This window comes from Nycticebus coucang, chromosome 6 (genome assembly GCF_027406575.1).
Source record: "Nycticebus coucang isolate mNycCou1 chromosome 6, mNycCou1.pri, whole genome shotgun sequence".
Lineage (NCBI taxonomy): Eukaryota > Metazoa > Chordata > Mammalia > Primates > Lorisidae > Nycticebus > Nycticebus coucang.
In genome coordinates this window covers 126,680,102-126,700,227 of record NC_069785.1, presented here as the reverse complement: position 1 = coordinate 126,700,227, position 20,126 = coordinate 126,680,102, and the positions used below count along the sequence as shown (strand labels likewise).

Below are 20,126 nucleotides of genomic sequence, written 5' to 3'. Positions count from 1 at the left end.
AGTCAGCCTCTGTGCTTGGGCCCTTCCCTTGACCTAAAAGCTTTCAGTGTCAGAGCCCTCAGAGTCTTCTCCAGACAGGAAGTGACCTTCCCACCTTTGGACTAAATCAGCAGAATATTTTTTTTATAGTGAACCAAAAATCATTCTCTTTGGAGTTTCTCCTGATGGGAGCAGAGCTTCCCTGAAGCTGCGCAGAGCAAATTCCATCCCTTTTCTACCTGAGAGCCCTTGGATATGTGAACACAGCAATCCAGAGCTGTATCTTCATCTGCTAAATATTCCTGGTTTTCCAAATCCCCCAGGACACGGCTTTGAGTCTCTTTCTCTCTTTTGGCCACTCTATTTTCAGGGCATTCCATTGTGCCTGGTGTGGGGCCCAGAATGGCAGGCTCTGACCAGTCCAAAAGGGGAACAAGACCAGATCCTCCTTCCCTCCCATTCACTTTCCAGCTTCTCAACCCATCACTCCGTGTCCCTCATGTGCTCCAGGCCCCTGCCACTCCCTTTATGAGATTTTGATTCCATCTTTCACAGTGGTCCTCAGCGTTAGGTCTATTGGCATGAAAGGCAATCCTTTTATTTTTGCAGCTTTCCTTGAATTCTCTAAAGCCTTGTTACTGTTTTTTACTTGTTGAGTTGATAACAAAATTGAAGTATCTTCAATGCAGTTTAGCTTTTTCATATCCAGCTGAAGACCCAAGAGAGGTCTGAGAAATATTGAATTCATGATCAGTAACAGTATCAACAATTAGCTTCATCCTCCTCCTCATTATTTAAGTGACACACAGCTCCTTTTGCTTAAACTGATGGGTTTTTTTCTTTTCTTTTGTTTTTATTTTTGCAGTGTCTAGGTTGCCTTTAAGGAAAAGGCTCAGGAAAAAGCTGCCGCAGAATCAGAGGCTCACACAACCAAGTAATGTTTCAAGCAAAATCCACGGAACTGAGATGGGAATCCAGGATTCCTGACCTCCTACAGCTCTGTGTGTTCAGACTCTGCTCTGTCTATGGAAGAAAGGGGAGCGATGCTCGCTGACCATCCTCACTGAGTATTGATTGGCTCCCTGGCTGTAAACAGGGTATGCTGGGCATGACAGACTGGGAGCCCCAGACTGGGCCTGCAGGAGAGAATTCTTTGCTATGTCAAACATGGAGCAAGCAGCCAATAGGCCTGGTGGGAAGCTTTTTAGTGACCAGCACAGTTAGTGGACCCAAGTAAGAAAACTTTGCAGAATGACAATAGTCTTCTGGCACTGAAGGGTGTGACATATTACCTCATTTTGACATCGTATCTGTTTCGATTGTGAAATTAAGTGAACTCCATTTTCTGGATGTTGAAACCGAGGTGAGAGTTGTTAATTGACTATAGAATAAGTGGCCCAGATAGGGATCAAGTCTACCGTTGTGTAAGCCTAGAGCTCGTTTGGCCAGGACACATTGTCTGGTCTCTTCAAGCAATCCTGGCCAGGGAGCTCCGGTGCGGGTGGGGGTGCGGTCAGTAGAAATACAGCATATTAATGTCTGCAAACTGATTCTCAAACTGGTTCCCACTGAGATCTATTTAGTTCCACTACCTTCCTGATACTGGTGGCAGCTCTGTAGTGAACCACAGCCACAAGTTCACAGACTGGACGGAGTTGAAACCATCAAACTCCATTCATTTCAGAACACAGCTCCTTCAGGGGCTCTTTCTCCACGGGTAACAAACACAACAATGACAACTTACAGCAGAAGCAGCTTTGGGCTACTTAGATGATGAGGATGATGCCACCTGCCAGGTGTGTTAGAACGGTGAGATCCTATTCCTCTAAAAAGCACATCATTTGGACAGACGGACCTTGCCTCTTTACTCAGACAGTGGAGACCACGCCTGTCTCCCCAGAGCAGCCCCATGTGGACGTCCGACTGTGTGATACACTCGTGCCAGTCAGGGCATGAAGCAGAGGCGAATGGTTTCCAGTCACCACCTCCTCTGCAGAGCAGAAGCTGCGCAAGCTTGTTACTCATACCACACTCACCTGGACTCCAAGACCTCGGGCACCCAGGGTGCTGTCTCCCGGAGCTATTCCCCAGATGAATTACAGAGGCCCTCCACACTGCAGCGCACACACCGGCTGGACTCGGACCCCGCACCCTGGGGGTGGGGGCACCCCACTCCGGCGGGATGTGAGCTGTCCCCCGCCCTCCTCCGGCCGAGGCACCGTCCCAGCTGGGCACTGCCTTGCCATGCCCCGCGTCTTCCACAAGGGGGAGCCCCCGGAGGGCAGCTGGGGCTGCGGAATTTTGGAAGCGCAGAAGTTTTCTGCTCCTGTCCTGCAACTGATTTTCACTCACCCAACTGTGAGATTTCTTTGTTGCAATGCTGGGGTCTGAGACAACACTTGTGGAGGCTGCAGGCGAGAACCATGGGTGATATCATCTTTTATTGTTGTTATTTACCTAGCATTATAAATTAAGGAGGAAAGTAACAAAGAGCTTGAAGACGTGCACAGCTCACAGGCCCTGGGTGGAGGCCGGTGGCAGCAAACAGAGCCAAGACATCGGAGGGAAAACCAGGAGGTGCCTGTGACTGCAGGACACAGGTCGGTACTGCAAGAGGACTACAGAGGGGGTCCCAGAGCCTGGGGTGGCAGGAGCTGTGGAGCAGACACAGAAGCTGGTCAGCAGAGATTAAAGGGGGAGGCCGTGGTGGAGGAGTTCGGAGATCAGGGGAGAAAGGAGGGAGGAGCTCGGGGAGTGAAAAAGAAAAAAAAAAATGGTTGCAGGGTGTGATGTAAAAGGCTGACCATGGAGCGGGGGAGTGCAGGGTGGGAGGCTTTGGGAACTGAATCAGAGACTTGAGTTGGTTTGAAGTGGGTTCCAACTCGTCCGCCCCAGAAACTTCCCAAAACATGAGAGGGTAGGAGATTGACAGGGAAGGCTCACTCGTACAAGAAAACTCCAAGTGAGTAGGTGTGCCTGAAAGTGCCTCTGATTGTTCTGGTCGTGTGTCATGGAGTCACACCTACTCCAGCCTTTGACCTAAACTGGAAGGAATTTCGGTCTGGGGGTATTTTCAGGTTTCTCCTCTGGACCAGGGTGGCACACTTCCCCTTTCTTCCTTCAGGTCTTCCACTGTTGCTCTAGGGGATGGACTAGGAGTCCGAAATTCTTCTGACTAGTCCAGGCTTTGCTTCTTGGTGAGATTAGCTTCAGCAAGAAAATATCTGAGTTTCCTTTTTCCTTTGTCTGTAAAAGGGAGATAATAATATATTACTGATGAGCCTTACAGGGTTTTTCTGAAAATCGAGAAAGATAATGTGAATAAATGCTCTTAATAGATTATAATTCCCAGCTAAATAAAAGATGGCATTCATAATAATTAATCAGTTAATATACCCTTACAACTCTCAGCAGGGGGTTTGCCTATTGTGCTTTGAAGGAATATATATATATATACACACACACATATATAATGAAAGTATGATAATACAAGATATGTGTTATATATAATATATGTTCATTTTATTCCAGTATTTCTGGAAAAAATTTAAATACATGACTCCCTATTTCCATAGCACTTTACAGAGCAAACTTGTTGGGAGATAGAAGGAAACTTTGTGATTTTTTTCCCTTTTAGCCACCATCAAATGTTTTTTTTTAATGACATTTTTTGAGTTCTCAAACATGCAGATCGTAATCGATGGTGTCTGCCTGGCTACCTGGGTGAGTGATTTGTCTGTGTCCCAGACACTACTGCTGGGGTTGATGCCCCACTGTGTCCCAGGCACATGATCTTACTGACTGTGCTCAGAAGGAGCCATCAGGAGACTGTTGATCAGCCCCTTGCTATGTACTCCCTGCCTGAGTTATTTTTTCTGGGTCATTTTCTTGTTTAATTCATTGAAATGTCTCAGATGGAAAATTGGGTTCTGCGTGCTGGGTCTAGCTGGTTGAGTCTAGCTATGAAGACTGAAGTTGGCTTTGATACCTGTAGACACATTCACACCCCCACCCCTCAGGTTCCAGTAATGAATATCAGTATCTTGCCTCTTCTGCATGGTGAACACACGTTGACCTTGGGCAAATCCCTTGACTTCTCTCCATCATCTGTCAAATGAAGCTGTTATGACCCTTCCTGTCTGCATCCAAGTGTAGCTGTGAGGGGCACGTGAGATCAGACCTTCTCATCCACAGTTTGGGTCTCTGAAAGTGCTGTGTCATTCTAAGGTACCATCATCGTTATTATGCTGCCTGTTTCTTCCTAGTGACTTACCCATATTTCACAATTTAAATTATTTTAAAAGCCATCTTTCTCCAGTTGCTAATACATTCTCCTGCTTTTTTTCATCTCTGCCAATCAATTGATAAATCAAATATTTATAGAGGTGCCAAGTTTAAGTCAGACACCTACTTATCTTCAAAAAGCATCCTATTGGAAACACATGCCTAGAGGCACAATGGGTATACAGACTATATTTTCCTAAAACTATGAATATATATGTATGTATGCATGCATATTTATGTGTCCCTTCTTTTAAGAATGTACTTATTCCTCTTTTAATACAAAACATATGCAGATATACATACGTATCTGAGCAAAAACACACACCAGCATTCACACAGCATACTCACTCAGCCGATTTAGTGGGGAGAGAAACAAACATATCAGTCTATATCAGCATTTTATCTATTTTAGAGTCCAGAAGTGACCACAATACACAATTCATCTGGTTAAAAAAAATCATGGATCGATTTCTGCCCTGTTTCTAGTCATGAATATCAATATCTTGCCTCTTCAAGACAGACTGTCAGCAGCTTCAAGTATTTTTAAATGAGTTTTTTAAAATACATTTGCGAAGTCAATTATTTTGAATCTCATCTGAAGCAATTAAAAACATCCTGACATTTAAGGTGATATTTTTTCCCAAGTAAAATAATTATAAATAATACTAATTATGAACAAATCATTCAGTTACTCTCAGTCTGGTTCAACCTTTAGGTTAATAAACCAATCCATTAAAATTCATCTTGCTCAAAGGACCAATTTGTTAAGAAATGTAGCGACCTTTCACCACAAGTATGATTGATATTTTCGTTAACAATAATCAAAACTGTCTTTCCCAGAAGAGAGTGTGGTCAAGTGGTACATATAGAAAACTAGGGTTCCTTTATGCCTCTCTTATTAACACTTCTTGATAGGTCTAAAATGATGGTAATGATGCAGATGATGATGATAACAAAAATTAAAACTCTAATTTTAAAGAGTATTTGTGTAAAAGTCTCAGGACAATTCTTCACAAAACTCAACAATACCATTCTTTGTTCCAAAGGGAGTTTAGATATTCCTCTCTACCTCTGGTGTTTCATTCGTACCAAAGGCATAGAGTAGGGATTTGCGAATATGGTCCATGGGCCAAATCTGTTCTGCCACCTGTTTTTGTAAATAAAGTTTTATTGGAACAAGGCCCATCCATCCATTTTTATATTATCTATGGCTGCTTGCCTACTACAAAAGCATAGTTGAGTAGTTACAACAGAGACCACATGGCTTACAAACCCTAAAATACTTATTATCAGGCCCTTGGAAAAAATTTTTCACTAGCCCTTCATGTAGGAGAATGAAAAAAAAAATAGTCATCTTTGAATTGACAGTAGCAACTAACATTTGAGCAGCACTTTAGAATTTATAAAGTCTGACTGTGCTAGGTTGTAATAGGTATTATTATCCTCATCCTCACTAAACTGGTGAAGGAATTGCAAACTCTTTCAAAGCCATTGAGCCATGAGGTGGTGTGAGAAGAACTTGACCTGTAAGACCTATAGTGAAGGAAGAACACTGCCCCAATGACAGCCTGCAGAGAGGTGATGGAGGAGATGGCTCTCAACCTGTGGTCACCTGTCTCTCTCATCCACCCAAATGTGGTCATGGCCGAAAAACAGCAGAGGAAGCGAAACTCTTGACGTTCTGTTCCCTCTTTATCTGACCTTGGCCTGGGTCATTTTAGCCTTGTCTGCTTCTATATCCCCATTCTCATAACCAGTTATACTAATAAAAGAAAGGAAAGCAAAGTGCTCTGTAGCCAATTAAAACCAAATAAACAAACCAAAAAACCCAACCTTTATTGCATCAACTCTCACTTATCCATATTGACGGAACATACCCACCCTGAAATTGGTACTGGGGCATAAATATTCTGAAACAGAAGATATAGAAAACTCTTTGGTTTTGGAATATTCTATCTTTTAAGACATTTCCTTCTTGAAGCAGTGGTTCCTGTATTACATTTCTTTTTTATTCAAGTTAATATCAAAATTAAATTTTCCTCCTTGAGCTTGTGACATCTATTAGCAAAGTAGGGCATGTGGTGCTAAATATTAGGATAAAGGATGCTGGAATGAAGACCTTGCCTTAGAAATCTGTAGGTAAGACAATTATACTCCTTTCTTAATAGTTTTAAATAAGTAAGCGAGGTGATGGATGTGTTAATCAGTTCGATGTAAGCATTTCACATTGTATATCAAATAAGTACACTAAACCCCATAAATGCATCAATGTACACAGTTATGATTTAATAAAAAAATGCCCATCAAAAAATAAAAATAAAATAAAAATAAAAGAAATCTGTAGGTAGATAACAAGGGTTGTTTGCAGAGACCAAAGATTTTCTTAAACTTGTGTTTTCTTGGAAAGGAGGTGAGGAATAAGACGTAGAACCTTTCCTGCAAATTCAAAGCCGAAGATAAGGATTTAAACAAACGAATTCATTTATGTATTCAACCAACTTTTATTTTGAGTGAGCGTCCACTAGGTACAGCTGGGAGCTGAAGGAGGATCACATTGACTAAGATTCAGATTTTCTTTAGGAAATGATTTATTAAAGAAACAAACATGTACATATGTGTTTATAATAAATTGTAAAAAGAAACAATGGGATGGGAGTATAGGTAAAATCTTAAGCATGCTCAAAGGAGAAGTTATTCTTCCTTATTGGACAATTGCAGAAGATGTTATACGGGAGACTTGAAGATATTATTTGTGAGACTTGAAGATTGAAAATGAAGGAAACAAGGGCGGCACCTGTAGCTCAAAGGAGTAGGGCGCTGGCCCCATATGCTGGCCCCAGCCCCGGCCATAAACTGCAAAAAAAAACAAAACAAAACAAGAAAATGAAGGAAACAGGGAGCAAAGTCATACAACAAAGTGTAGGGCTTGTATGTGTTGAGGAAAGTTATCCAGTCTATGTGAAGCCTATGGTTATATGGGAATGGAGGGAGATAGGATAGAAGAAGCAGGTCAAAACTAGGTTTTAGAGAACCTTGAATTGTAGGTTAAGGAGTTTCATCTTCATGCTGTGGATAGTGAGAGCCATTTACGTGAAGGAGAATTTTATGATCAGACCTGTGAGTTGGAATAGAGTATATCAGGTCTTTAAAAAGATCTTGGAGGCAGGTCACCTGTTAGAGGCAAGAGGAGAAAGGTAATTTCTTCATTTTGTCCTTTAATTGTCAGCCGGTTTTTCCATCATGACCCTGACTACTATAGGTTATGGGACTGGCTGAAGGCTTTCTGAGGGCATTTGTTTAATGGCATGCCAGTGGCATTTACTCATAAAACCAAAAAGCCATTGGGGCCAGAAATAGGGGTTTTGGTTACTTCCCCAGACAGGATGCAGTTTGGGTGATTATACATGTGATTCATTGAGGTTGGGAAACAAAATTCCTCCACAAACAAACACCCCTTCCCTCCAAGCCTAGTGACTCATGGCTTTTTTCAGTGTGATCCATGGAAGGCTCTGGAGTCCAGGCAAAATTTGAGGTATAATGTTAAATCATGTCTTTAGCATTTATTTTTAGGAGAGAAACATTTTTATTCATTCTTTCAGCCATTCAAGCAATGTGCATTTATTGGACTCTTGCTGTTTTAAGCACAAAGAATATAGCATTATAAAATATAGTTCCTGCTGTAAAGTATTCCCCAGTTTGGTTGGGAAAGCAGATATAAACACTAAGGAGGGTATCTTGTTAAGCATCGTTATAGAGAAATGCAAATAGTACTAAACGCTCAGAGGAAAGACCCATAATTGCTTTGGGAGAGGAGGGGTGGCATTAGAGTTGAATCTTAAATTATAACTATTCATTATTATTCATTCATTCATTCATTCAATAAATAATTACCAGCACTTACTATGTGCCAAGTACTGGTCTAGGCCTGAGATTTCATGCTTTTGTGGAACTTAAATTCTAACAAGAGAACACAGATGGTAAATATTGATTAAAATCAATCAAACAAATATCTTTCCCAATGGAATTTGCTTTTTTTGACATGTTCCTTACTTAAGAGAATACCACTAGCACCTCATTCTAAGCAAGAAAAATGTATGCAAAAAGAAACATGAATCTAGCACTCTGGGAAAGAATGGAGAAAGAAAACTCAAAACCTCAGGGATGCCCGGTCTTGTTTATAGGCCCAAATTAAGCTGGGAAAATTGCCCTCACTCTTGGTTGGAGTGAACAGATGTAAGTTGGATACTGTTCTTACATGGAGATTCATAGTGTCAAGTCCTCAGATATCCAGATTTCGCAGTATCCATCGCAAGCAGGCAGAGTCACTGATGTAGACTCTGAGCATCGTGGTTTGGATTCACTGATAAACTTCCTGTACCTTTAGTCTGACTGTTCTCCAATGGTCCAGTTCCATAAAGATAAACACTTAAGACACTGCCTACCTCTTTGCTTAAATAATATTCAGGTCAAATTCTGTAATAGCCAGCCAACTTTGGCTTGGAGGTCAGATTTGATTCTTATTTTATGTGCTAAAATAACCAGGCCATGAGGTGGCTGTTGTTATGGTACTCATTGGAATGGGATTTGACCTATATACGGAAAAGAACTAGAACAGAAATAGCTCTTCAGCCCATCACAGGCTTGGAGAAACCCAGTGTAAGCAATCGTAGAATCAAGGAGCTGGAAGAGACTCAAGGTGACTTAAGGTAATCCTGCCTCTAGGCCTGTCTGGAAATTTAATATAAATTCTAAAGCTCATTATTTTAACAAATGCATAAAAACATACTCATCTTGAACAGTATAGTTCCTTTCAGGTAGTGATGCTGCCTGGCCTTGAATAAAAGATCTTTGAACCTTCTATTTTATGGTACAACTTAGAATCTAGAGTGTATTCTTTTAACAGACTTGGTGGGAAAAATTATTATCTTTGGAGACTTATAATGTGTGTGTGTATATATGTGTGTTTAAACTCTAGTGCCATATTCAATTGGCCCATCTGGATAATATCCACTGTTGGTTAAAAATGAATTCAAATGCAGATATAAAACTAAGAGCTGACATTTTCATTCGCCTCGTAACTGATTGAAAAGGGTCTTACTGGTAAGCACAAAGGCAATAAGTACATATTCTCCCAAATTGCCAGTTTGAGGGTATAGGAGCTTTGGTAAGTTGTACTCTTCCTTACTCTTCTTGGTGAACTACTTGAGGCCAAGGAGCATGTCTTGTTAGTTTCAAAATGGCTGCCTAACATACAGGCAGGTGCTTGTCAGGGGCTATTGGTTAATCTAATGAAAAAAAATTTAAAACATAGTGTAACGTGAGAGTCATAGCATGAAACTTTTTTTGGTCCATTTTCATTTTTTGTTGACCAAATGTGAATCCCACAATCACCTCTTACCTTGAGGGGGCTAATTTGGCAGCACACAGTAGAGGGAACAGTGCCTGGTGGAGAGGATGCCGTTCTGGGAAAAAAGTTCAGGTTCTAGTGTGAAATCTGTTGTACATAGGACAAGTGGCTTCGGAAAAGGTACTTAGACTGCATCTCCATCTTTACATAAAGGGGTTGAACAAAATGATCGGAAAAGGTCCATCTGAGGAATAAAAACTTGAGTATCCACTTGGGCCTATCTCTTTGTGTATGTTACAGAAAAATGTTTTTAAGAACTTAGTGTTGGTGCTCGCTTCGGCAGCACATATACTAAAATTGGAACGATACAGAGAAGATTAGCATGGCCCCTGCGCAAGGATGACACGCAAATTCGTGAAGCGTTCCATATTTTAAAAAAAAAAAAAAGAACTTAGTGTTGGTCAGGAATCTTGTGTTGCAAGCAACAGAAACCCACCTTAATTTAATTTAGTTAGAAAACCAAACTCCAGGAACGGGCTAGGGTGCACCAGCCTCCAGAAATTGCCAGAATTGAGGACTCCGTCAATTCCTTCCACTTTGTCGTTGGCTCTTCTGTCCAGGTAAATTTTATCCTCTCAAATTTGCTTCCTTCCTGAGCAGATGGGCCACCCCTGGCTTGAGCCCTGTTGACTAAGTTGTGTGGGGCCTGAAGGGACAGAGCATTCTTTGCACTAAGAACAGCATATGAGGTCAAGGGAGGCCTAAAACTGAAACTTAATCAAAGCCTTAATGTTTGAGTTGGGTAGATAAGACAGAGACACGTGAAATAAGACAGTTTCCAGTGAAGACATTGTGGTACAAGGCACTAGGAATTTTGAAAAGCTTAGGATCACCAAGTGGAAATCTCTCAGCAAATATGAATTCTGACTCATTTCATGAAGAGTTGACAACACTAAATTTGAAATCAGAAAGTCTGGGTTTCAGCCTCACTCTGCCAAGTATTAGCTTTGGTAATAATTTCTCAATCTTTAATTCCTACATCATGAAATGAAGACATTAAAATTCATCTCTCACAGTTATGCTGACATTAAAACAAGGCACGTAAATGAAAATAGTAACCTGTAAAGCACTCTACAAACATAATTTTTTCTTTAAACCTGTTTATCTACAAAACAGAGAATTTTCAATTGATAAGGATATTTGGAAGCTAGAAAAAGATGTATAATGTAGTTTCACAGAAAGATATAATATTTATATTAAGAAGTATGTTAATTTTACTTATTTAACTTACTGTCTAAAAATCTTGTTTAATACTATTAGAAAATGCATTTTAATGAGTCGACTGCGGGCTTTTATACCGTTCTGACTGAGGATAGGGCAGAAAAATGCCACTTCAGGGTCTCACTCAGCTGTACATGTGATATTAAGTGGTTGGGTATTCTGATACTAAGGTGATCTCTCTACTAAGCAAATGGCATTCTTGCAGACCCAAGTTTTATCTGAGGATTTCCTTCTTGAAATAGAACTCTTAGGAGATCCCACTTTTCCTTCAGTGTCTCCATCTCCCCTTCTTGAAATAGTCATAAGCAATGGTGGCATGTTAAAGTCACATTTGTGCAAGTGATCTATACAGAAATATGATTTCATTATATTCTGCACGAGCCAATCTTATATGCTGGTCAGATGTGGGGAGAGGCAGGGAAGTACACATAATAGATACAGAATGACGTGCCAGTGGAATCTGAACTCTTTTGAGTGCATTTCAAAGTCTGTGGGTGATAGACTAGAATTTAATTGACACAGTGTGTTTAGGCACATAGGGGAAATAGCCCTTCATTCCACGCACTCCTTCAGTTCCAGAGAGCGATCGTAGAATTGAGGAGCTGGAAGAGACTCAAGGTAGACTCAGCTCTCTCTCCATTGGGGTAAAAAAAAAAACAACCCTGCTTTATGTTCCTTATTCCCCATGTACACCAACATTGAGCTGATCATTACTAGAAAGAGTGACTCCAGTTCTCTTCCACGTTGCTGTGATCATGGCCTTGCAAAGCATTGAGTGAGACATTAGCAATGTGTCACTTGCTCTTATTCCACAATGAATTCATGGAGCCTTGAAGTAGGGGCCGCATCACTCCCAGGTACAGGGTCAAAGTCATGGCCCATTACTAGTCCTCTCTCTCCTCCCATTATTCCATCCATCTGAATCTAATACTTCTAAGAGCTGTCTTTCTAAAACTTACATAAGGAAGGAGAGCAAGGCTTCTTTTTTGGACTGTGAAGTCTATGAGATATCAATACAAGTTCCACAAAATAAGGAAGTTCAGAATTTAAGAAATGTTGACGAAGTCCCCATTGGAGATACATAATGTACATGAGCATATCAAAGGCTGCAAAATAAAATAAAACATTTGAACTCAGCTTTCTAAAGTCCTTTTGCTTCAGAACTGTTTTATTTAGTAAAACTTGAGTGTTCACATCTTGAACATCTCTTGTTCCTCATTAGAAGGAAAATACTGTTCTTAGAGAAGTCCTAGTAAATAGTTCTCCTGGAGGCTGAAATTCTTGCCTTAAATCGAAGAAAAGTTGAACATATCTTAGATAAATCTTGCAAATTGGGAATACACATTTACTATCCACAGGTTCTTTTAAACAACCCATTCTTTATTAAATTGGAGGACTGTGGGGGAGGAAGGCTGAAGTAAGCAACCAGCAATGGAATACATCCATCCAGTAAATCTCTTTTTCTAATATTATAATCATTCAGATTTTTTTTCACCTTTGTGATGGGACAGATAATAGATCTCATGAAAAATCCCTTGAAAATGTTGAAATTGACTCTCCCTGTCCTTGGCCAGTTTTCTTTATAAGGGATGAGTGTGGGTTTGATTTATAACTATTATCGTTTGTGTTTGATAAGACCCTATGGAAACCTACTAGCCAACGGAAAGAGTAATCACTAGTACTTTTAACTGTCATCACAGAAAAATCCTTTCCTCTCCTTCACCCTTTCCATGACTCTGCAATGATGAGCCATGGCTTTAATAGAGCCTTTCCAATAAGTGCTAAGATTGTATTTTCTTTCCATAGGCACTCCAAAGTATTATTTTCTCTCTACTCACAAAATATCCAGGAAGCTGGGAGGTAATGAGATCAATTCAACTCACCATATGCATCATTTTCTCCTTTCTCTAAGAGTTCCTTGATCAGCTTTCTTCTCTAACCACTGCTTCTTCCAACATCTCTTCAGAATTTATTCAGTTCATAGGATGTTATTTTATCTATAGTAACAAAGCGCTTTGCAACTGACCTCCGTCCATTCATCTGGCTGTTTTCTATGCCAACTAGAGTTTATTTATTTATTTATTTTATTTATTTTTATTATTTATTTATTTTTTATTGTTAAATCATAGCTGTGTACATTAGTGCAATCAAGGGGTACAATGTGCGGCTTTCATATACAATCTGAAATATTCTCATCAAAATTCAACGTAGCCTTCATGGCATTTTCTTAGTTATTGTATGCAGGCGTTTGTATTCTGCATTTAGTAAGTTTTGCCTGTACCCATTCTAAGATGCACCATAGATGTGAATTTAAAGTTCATTGGAGGCAGGTAGAATATATTTAATTCTTTCATATTGTCTTCAAAATTTTGCATGTGGTGTTTTTTGCACAGAGTCGGCATCAGTCTATTTGAATTGACGTAAGAATACTTTGCATGGAGTAAATGTGAGAATATCTGCACATCTCCTGAGTTTTCTTTGGATGTGGCTGGAGCATGAACATTGAAGTCCACCTGACCTGAGTTCAAATTGCAGGTCTAAAATATCAATAATCTTTGTTTTTTTTGATCAAGTTATCTTTTCTAATTTCCATTTTCTTATGTAAATAATAGAGATAGTATATCTACATTTTCTTAAAAGACTAAATGAAGAGGAGCTAGAAGTTTAAGCCCTTTGGTAATACTGACCCTGTATTAGGTATTATAAAAATGACCTAGAGATGATTTAAAGTATATGGGAAGATGTGTGTAGGTTATATGAAAATACTGAACCTGCATTTGATTCCCATCTCTGCCTTTTCCTTGTGATATCATCCTGAGCAAATCAGCTAATCTGTCAGAGTCTCATTTCCCTCATCTGTGAGTTAGGGTCCATAATAAGATTTATTTCATGAGTTGTTTGGATTAAATGACATAATGCATGAAAAACTCAGAATGGTGCCTAATACCTAGTAAACATTCAATTAATGTTAACTGCTGCTACAGAAGAACATTGAGTATACCTGACGCCAGTGGGCTTAAATAAACTTTAGTTCTTTCCTCTGCTAATTCCTATCTTTAAAACTGTTGCCAGGGCAGGTGCACTTTGTAGATCCCTTGGCTAAAGGACTTAATACATAACGTTCATTGTACGAATGGCATTCTGCCTGCTTTACCTATCTTAAATGGCACTAAATTCTTCAGAAGGAAAGACTTCCTTGGGAAGACGATGAATATCTGAATTAAAAGGAACTTACATTCTTAAAGTGTAGATTGGAGACATTTTTTATTGCGCACAGCCATTTTGTGTTATGTTAATTTCCTCAGGATATGAATCAGAGAGAAAGAACTGAAGTCTTGTCCCAGGAAGAAAGGGGAGGACAGGCAGAGGATTTTTCACTGGTAAGACAATTTGCACACTTGTCCTTTTCATAGTGAGTCATGGTCTGTGATACATTTCATAGCGATTTCTATGAGTTTCCAATTCTGGAATTAAACATGCCAGCCAAATAAGGGAGAGAGAAGCAAACAGACTTTTAGTCCACCTAGTTACCATTCACAGCATTTTAGAAGTGGAACTTCCAGAAAAGGATTATTCTAGCACCCGATTTTTAGTTATAAACATATCCTTGAAGTAATTGAGAAAGAGAATTAGCTAATCACTTTCTAAATGTCTTCCACAGAACAACTCAACAGGATTTTTTCAATAATCAGCTCCAGTTTGCCAGAAGAAAAGTCTTTCTAAATACTTTCCTAAATCCTTTTTTTTCTCTATAACTTGAGGCTAACTTTTATCTTTTTCTTTGCTTTCATATAAGCAGACCTACACTCTTCACAAAATGACACTGTAAACTTTTTAAAGATATTACAAGCTACCTATCCCCCAGTCTTTTTACCTTTCTAATCAAGTAAATCCAACTCATTTAAAAAGCTCCTAAATGTCTAATTTTTCCATACTTCAGTTCAATTTGAGCTACTATTCTGAAGAGGTTTCTCAGTTACTCTAGTCATAGAGCAAAAAACACCAACCCTGTTATGGTCAACCTCCCATATCTGTAGTTTCTGCATCCATGGATTAAACCAACCACGGATCAAAAACATTTGCAAAAAAATGGATAGTTTTGTCTGTACTGAACATGTACAGATTTTTCTTGTCATAATTCCCTGAACAGTCCATTACAACTATTTTTGTAGTATTGACCCTGTATTAGGTATTATGAAAATGACTTAGAGATGATTTAAGGTATATGGGAAGATGTGTGTAGGTTATATGAAAATACTTAAAGCATTTGATATAAGAGACTTGAACATCTATAGATTTTGATATTCCAAGGGGATCTTTTTTTTTTTTTTTTGTAGAGACAGAGTCTCACTGTACCGCCCTCAGGTAGAGTGCCGTGGCGTCACACGGCTCACAGCAACCTCTAACTCTTGGGCTTACGCGATTCTCTTGCCTCAGCCTCCCGAGTAGCTGGGACTACAGGCGCCCGCCACACCGCCCGGCTATTTTTTTTTTGTTTTTGTTGCAGTTTGGCCGGGGCTGGGTTTGAACCGACCACCCTCGGCATATGGGGCCGGCGCCCTACTCACTGAGCCACAGGCGCCGCCCTCCAAGAGGATCTTGGGACTAATCCCGCAGGGATACAGAGGGACAACTGTATATCACTTGGGCATCCCCAGAACTGAGCGCCACTCAGAGTGTTTTACAGGTGTTTAAAATGTTGACTGAGTAAATTAATATGGCCTCCTATTGGGATAGATTTGAATACTGAATGGAAAACTTACATTCCTCAAAAAAATTCTCTGTGGTTGCCTTATTTTCACTTCTCAACCCACCAAAAAAAACCCTATTTCAGATTGTATATGAAACTAGCACATTGTACTCCTTGATTGCACTAATGTACACAGCTATGATTTAACAATAAAAATAAATTAATTAAAAAAAATAAAAATAAACACCCTTAAGTTATTTCCTTCATCTGTACATATGGTATAGCAGAGATGCTAGTGTTTTGAAAAAATATAGATACCCCCCAAAATCAACCTCATGCCCAAGATAATAAAGAGAATAATAGAAGGAGCACATATCAGTTCTCAGGTGTTTTGGAAGTGTATCTGAACATCGTGTTACTTTTACATCGTAAATGTGATTTGTTCATAGTTAGCTTTTATTTTTCCCTGCCCCGAGAACCGATTCTTACTGTCTTTGCTACAAGCATATTGTTTTCTCACATGGTATCTCTCCATCTTGTTCTGGGTGTGAAACTTTAATAGTTAATAGCATATGATTAACTCTTCATCACCAAGAAATAGGGCATCTCAGTGCTTTGATGAAATAGTGCATGGTCAGTGTGAAGATCTTGGTTCACCTTGTGATAAAATTCTTGCTGGTTCATGATTTCTTTTAATGCAAAAGTCAACCATCTTTATTATTCCTTTCATTAATTCATGGGAGTTCCAAGTCAGCCAAATGTGGGTATTAAGTAATCAGGGGAGAAAGGACTATATCAGAAATTTTTATGTCACCATCCCCTAATCCAGGGTCTGGCATAGAACAGGTACTAAACACATATTTGTTATATTGAATTAACACCTATAAGGAAAGTCAAGCTATCTGAGACTTATTTGTGACTTTGACCATAATGATATGGCCTTGGATAAGTCACTGTGCTTCTGTTACGTCATCTATAAAATGGGGTTACTGTCTGCCTTTAAAGGACTAATGGGAATGTGAGAGTCCTATGAAATTGGGCCTTAAGGAATATTTGATTTGGACTTCACAGACTAGTTGGAGTTCTAGACATTAAATGAATAATCTAAAGACTAGTGGTTTTTGTGTGAATAATTAAAGCAGAGAACCTCTTAGTGACCTGGTAGATTAATGTTTTTAATTAGTAAGTTATTTTTTGAAAAAATTCCTACAACCCTTGCTATCTGTTTTTTCCCCGTAATTCATGTCTCATTATGGTCATCTTTATTTTTGAAATGAAATTGTCAACTTGAAGATATGTTGAGAAATGGTATGTTACAATCTGGATTCATAAATCTTAACAGGAAGAGGCTGAAGCCAAGTGGCTCAGTGCATTATGTAATCAGTTAGCTCCAGCTTCTGGAATATGTGAGCTGTCTACCACTTTCTCGTTAATCTGCGACAGAATGCCCAGAAAGAGTATTTCACAAAAGTTAGTGCAAGAGAGAGGTTCATTGGGTAATTGTTGGGGGCTGTATAATGGAGCAAATTTATTGCATTTATCAATGACAGAAATCTGAATTCTAATATTGCCCTGCTAAGATTACATCATTGGAAACTTGTAAATGAAGAATTTTGCTTCCTCAATGGCTCTGAAACCTGAATGGGCATCAGAATCATACTTGTTAAATCACAGATGGCTGGGTACTACCTGAAAAGTTTCTCATTATGTAAATATGGAGAGGGGTAGACACCAAGAATTTGCAATTAAGCGCAAATTTCCAGGTGGTGTTAGTGCTGGACGTACAGGGACCACACATTCAGAACATGGTGATACTTGGTTTTCCTTAAAATTAGCAAGGTTGGAAAAACAAATATTCTGTGGACTGCAACTCTTTTCTGAGCTAATTTAATGAAAGAGACTTAGATAAGGAATCCATAGCACAAACCACAGATATCTATGGGCCAGAGTGTCTATGAAGAACTATAAAGGACACTAGGTAAAGGAAGCCAGAATTGTTTGCTTCTTTATTACGTTAAGCTTTCAGCTCCACTCCTTCATGGCTTTGTAGAACACACTTGTTGTCTGTCCCAAGTTCCTTCTTGAGTCATCTGAAAATATATTGCCTGAATCTTAAAAACAAAAGTGGGAAGATATGTCTCCACTTTTTCCCAGGTTGTCACCTCTGTCCCAACAGATGGCTATGTATTCAGGTGCCCTATCTTCTTGCTTTATAATCTAATTAGATACTAGATGATAATTCTCTATCGAACTCTATTTAAGTCAAGTTCTTTTTTTTCTTAATTTTTTATTAAATCATAACTGTGTAAATTTATGGGGTACAATGTGATGATTTGATATACAGTGTGGAATGCTTAATCAAACTAACATAACCGTCACCTCACTTATTTTTGTGGTACAACATTTATAATATCTCTTAGTTGTTTTGAAATGTACCCTTGCATTGTGTACATTAGGTGAGATCCCACCAAATGCCCGCCCTCCACTCACCCTCTCCTCCTTCTTTCCCCTCTTTCTGGACTATCTCTGTATTTTATCATTTGTATGAATGTATAAGTGTTTATATATTGGTTTCATAATAGTATTGAGTACATTGGATTTTTTTTTTCCATTCTTGAGATACTTTTCTAAGAAGAATATGTTCCAAATCCATCCAGGTAAACATGAAAGATGTAAAGTCTTCTTCCCTTTTTATGGCTACATAGTATTCATAGGCAGATGGGCATTTAGGCTGCTTCACGACTGTTTAAGTCAAGTTCTTATTTTGTATAGGTACAATGTTGTCTACTCATGTTCTTTTCCTGGAAGCCCATTTAATTCCATTCAGTTCAGTGTCCACTGAGTGACTTCACATATCAAGCTCTATTATATATACTTAGAAGAAGCACCATTGGTGACCCAGATGGCTCCCAACCCCTACCCTTGCAGAGCCTACATTTTAGCAGAAGGATACAATAAACATACTACATTAACCAACAAACTGTATTCCTTTTGGTAGTTGCTATGGAACAGAGGAATTTAAAGGAGAGTCATGGGGTTCATGACTACAGAGAAGGATTGTGTACACAGTTGCAATTTTAAATTGGGGTATCTTTTGAGCAAAGATCTGAGGCAGGTGCGACGGTATCTCTGGGGAAGAGGGCCACAGGCAGAGAGAACAGCCTGTGCAAAAGCCCCAAAGCAGGAATCAGTACATATAGGGAACAGCACTGAGGCCAGTGTGGCTGAAATGAAGACTGTGAAGGGAATGCCATAGATGAGAGAGAGAACAGAGGGACAAAGGCAAGATGATGCAAGACTTTATAGGTCACTGACAAAAGACTTTTGCTTTAATCTGAGTGAAGTGGGAGTCACTGCAAGGTGTTGAGGAAGAACAAATCTTTTAAGCAGATTCTGTCTGGATACTATGTGGAAAACAGGTTGAGTAGGGCAGGGATGGAAACAGACACTATTCCAGTAAACCAAGCAAAAGAAGATGTGGCTCAGGCCATGGGTTGGTCAGTGGAAGTGGCGAGAAGCAGTCCAATTCTGGATGTATTTTGAAAGTAAAATTCAGCAGGATTTCATGATATATTGAATGTGGAGTGTGAGAGAAAAAGGAAGCAAAATTTTGGCTTGAGAAACTATAAAGATGAAATTGCTATAGATTGAGATGGCTATAGGAATATTAGGTCTGTAAGGAATACCAGGATTTGGGTTTTGGACATACTGAATCTGAAATGACTATTGGACAGCTGATTATAGATGTTGAGATGGTTGCTGATTGTGTGTGCATGAAGCTTAGGAGAGTATGTTGAACATGTCTGGGCTGAAAATTTGGATTTGAGAATCATCAACATGTTAGGATTATAAATATGGTGGCATTATCAAGTAAGTGGGTGCAGCTAGAGTAGAGAAGAAGACAGGGGCTCAGTTCAGGAGGTCCCCTGCATTAGAGGTCAAGGAGAGATGGTGGAGTGACTGCCAAAAGACTAGGAGGGGACAGTGTCCTAAAAACCAAAAGACTGAAATGTAGAGGGAGCGGAAAATACTGCCAAATGCTACTGAGAAATCCTGTAAGATAAAGACTGAAAATTACCTACTGACTTTCAGACCTGGGCATCATTGGTGACCTGAACAAGAACATAATTTGGTAGAGTGGTGATGGTTAAAGCTTGGTTTAAGTAGTTTAAGAAGAATGGTAGGTGCAAAATTGGAAACAGTGAGCAAAGTCAACTCTGGGGAAAGTTGGTCAAGCTAAGGGATTTGTTATTCTTTTGGGCTAGGAGAAATTACCAGTATGGTAATTTAGGAAAGGTAGAAAGAATTCCCTATGTAATTTAATTTGGTCAGCAAATAGTGATAGTATCTAGTGTCTAAGTGGCGGGTTTGGCTTCCGAGGGGAGATAGGCTATTTTCATTTATAGGAATCCGTGTGTTTAGGGTACTGCTGCTGCTGGGGAGGGGGTAGATACAATGGTAAGACACTGTGTAATATCCCTTTTGATTGCTTTTTGGTCTTTCTGTGAAGTAGAAAACAACATTATCTCATAAAATGTCAAATAT

At 39.4% G+C, this 20,126-nt stretch overlaps 1 non-coding gene across 1 annotated transcript; it reads left to right on the top strand.

Annotated features, from left to right (window-relative positions):
- Positions 1 to 9,937: 9,937 nt before the first annotated feature.
- LOC128589312 (U6 spliceosomal RNA) lies at positions 9,938 to 10,044 on the top strand. The gene has a single exon (XR_008380907.1). It is a non-coding gene; the product is annotated as a U6 spliceosomal RNA (small nuclear RNA).
- Positions 10,045 to 20,126: the final 10,082 nt, after the last annotated feature.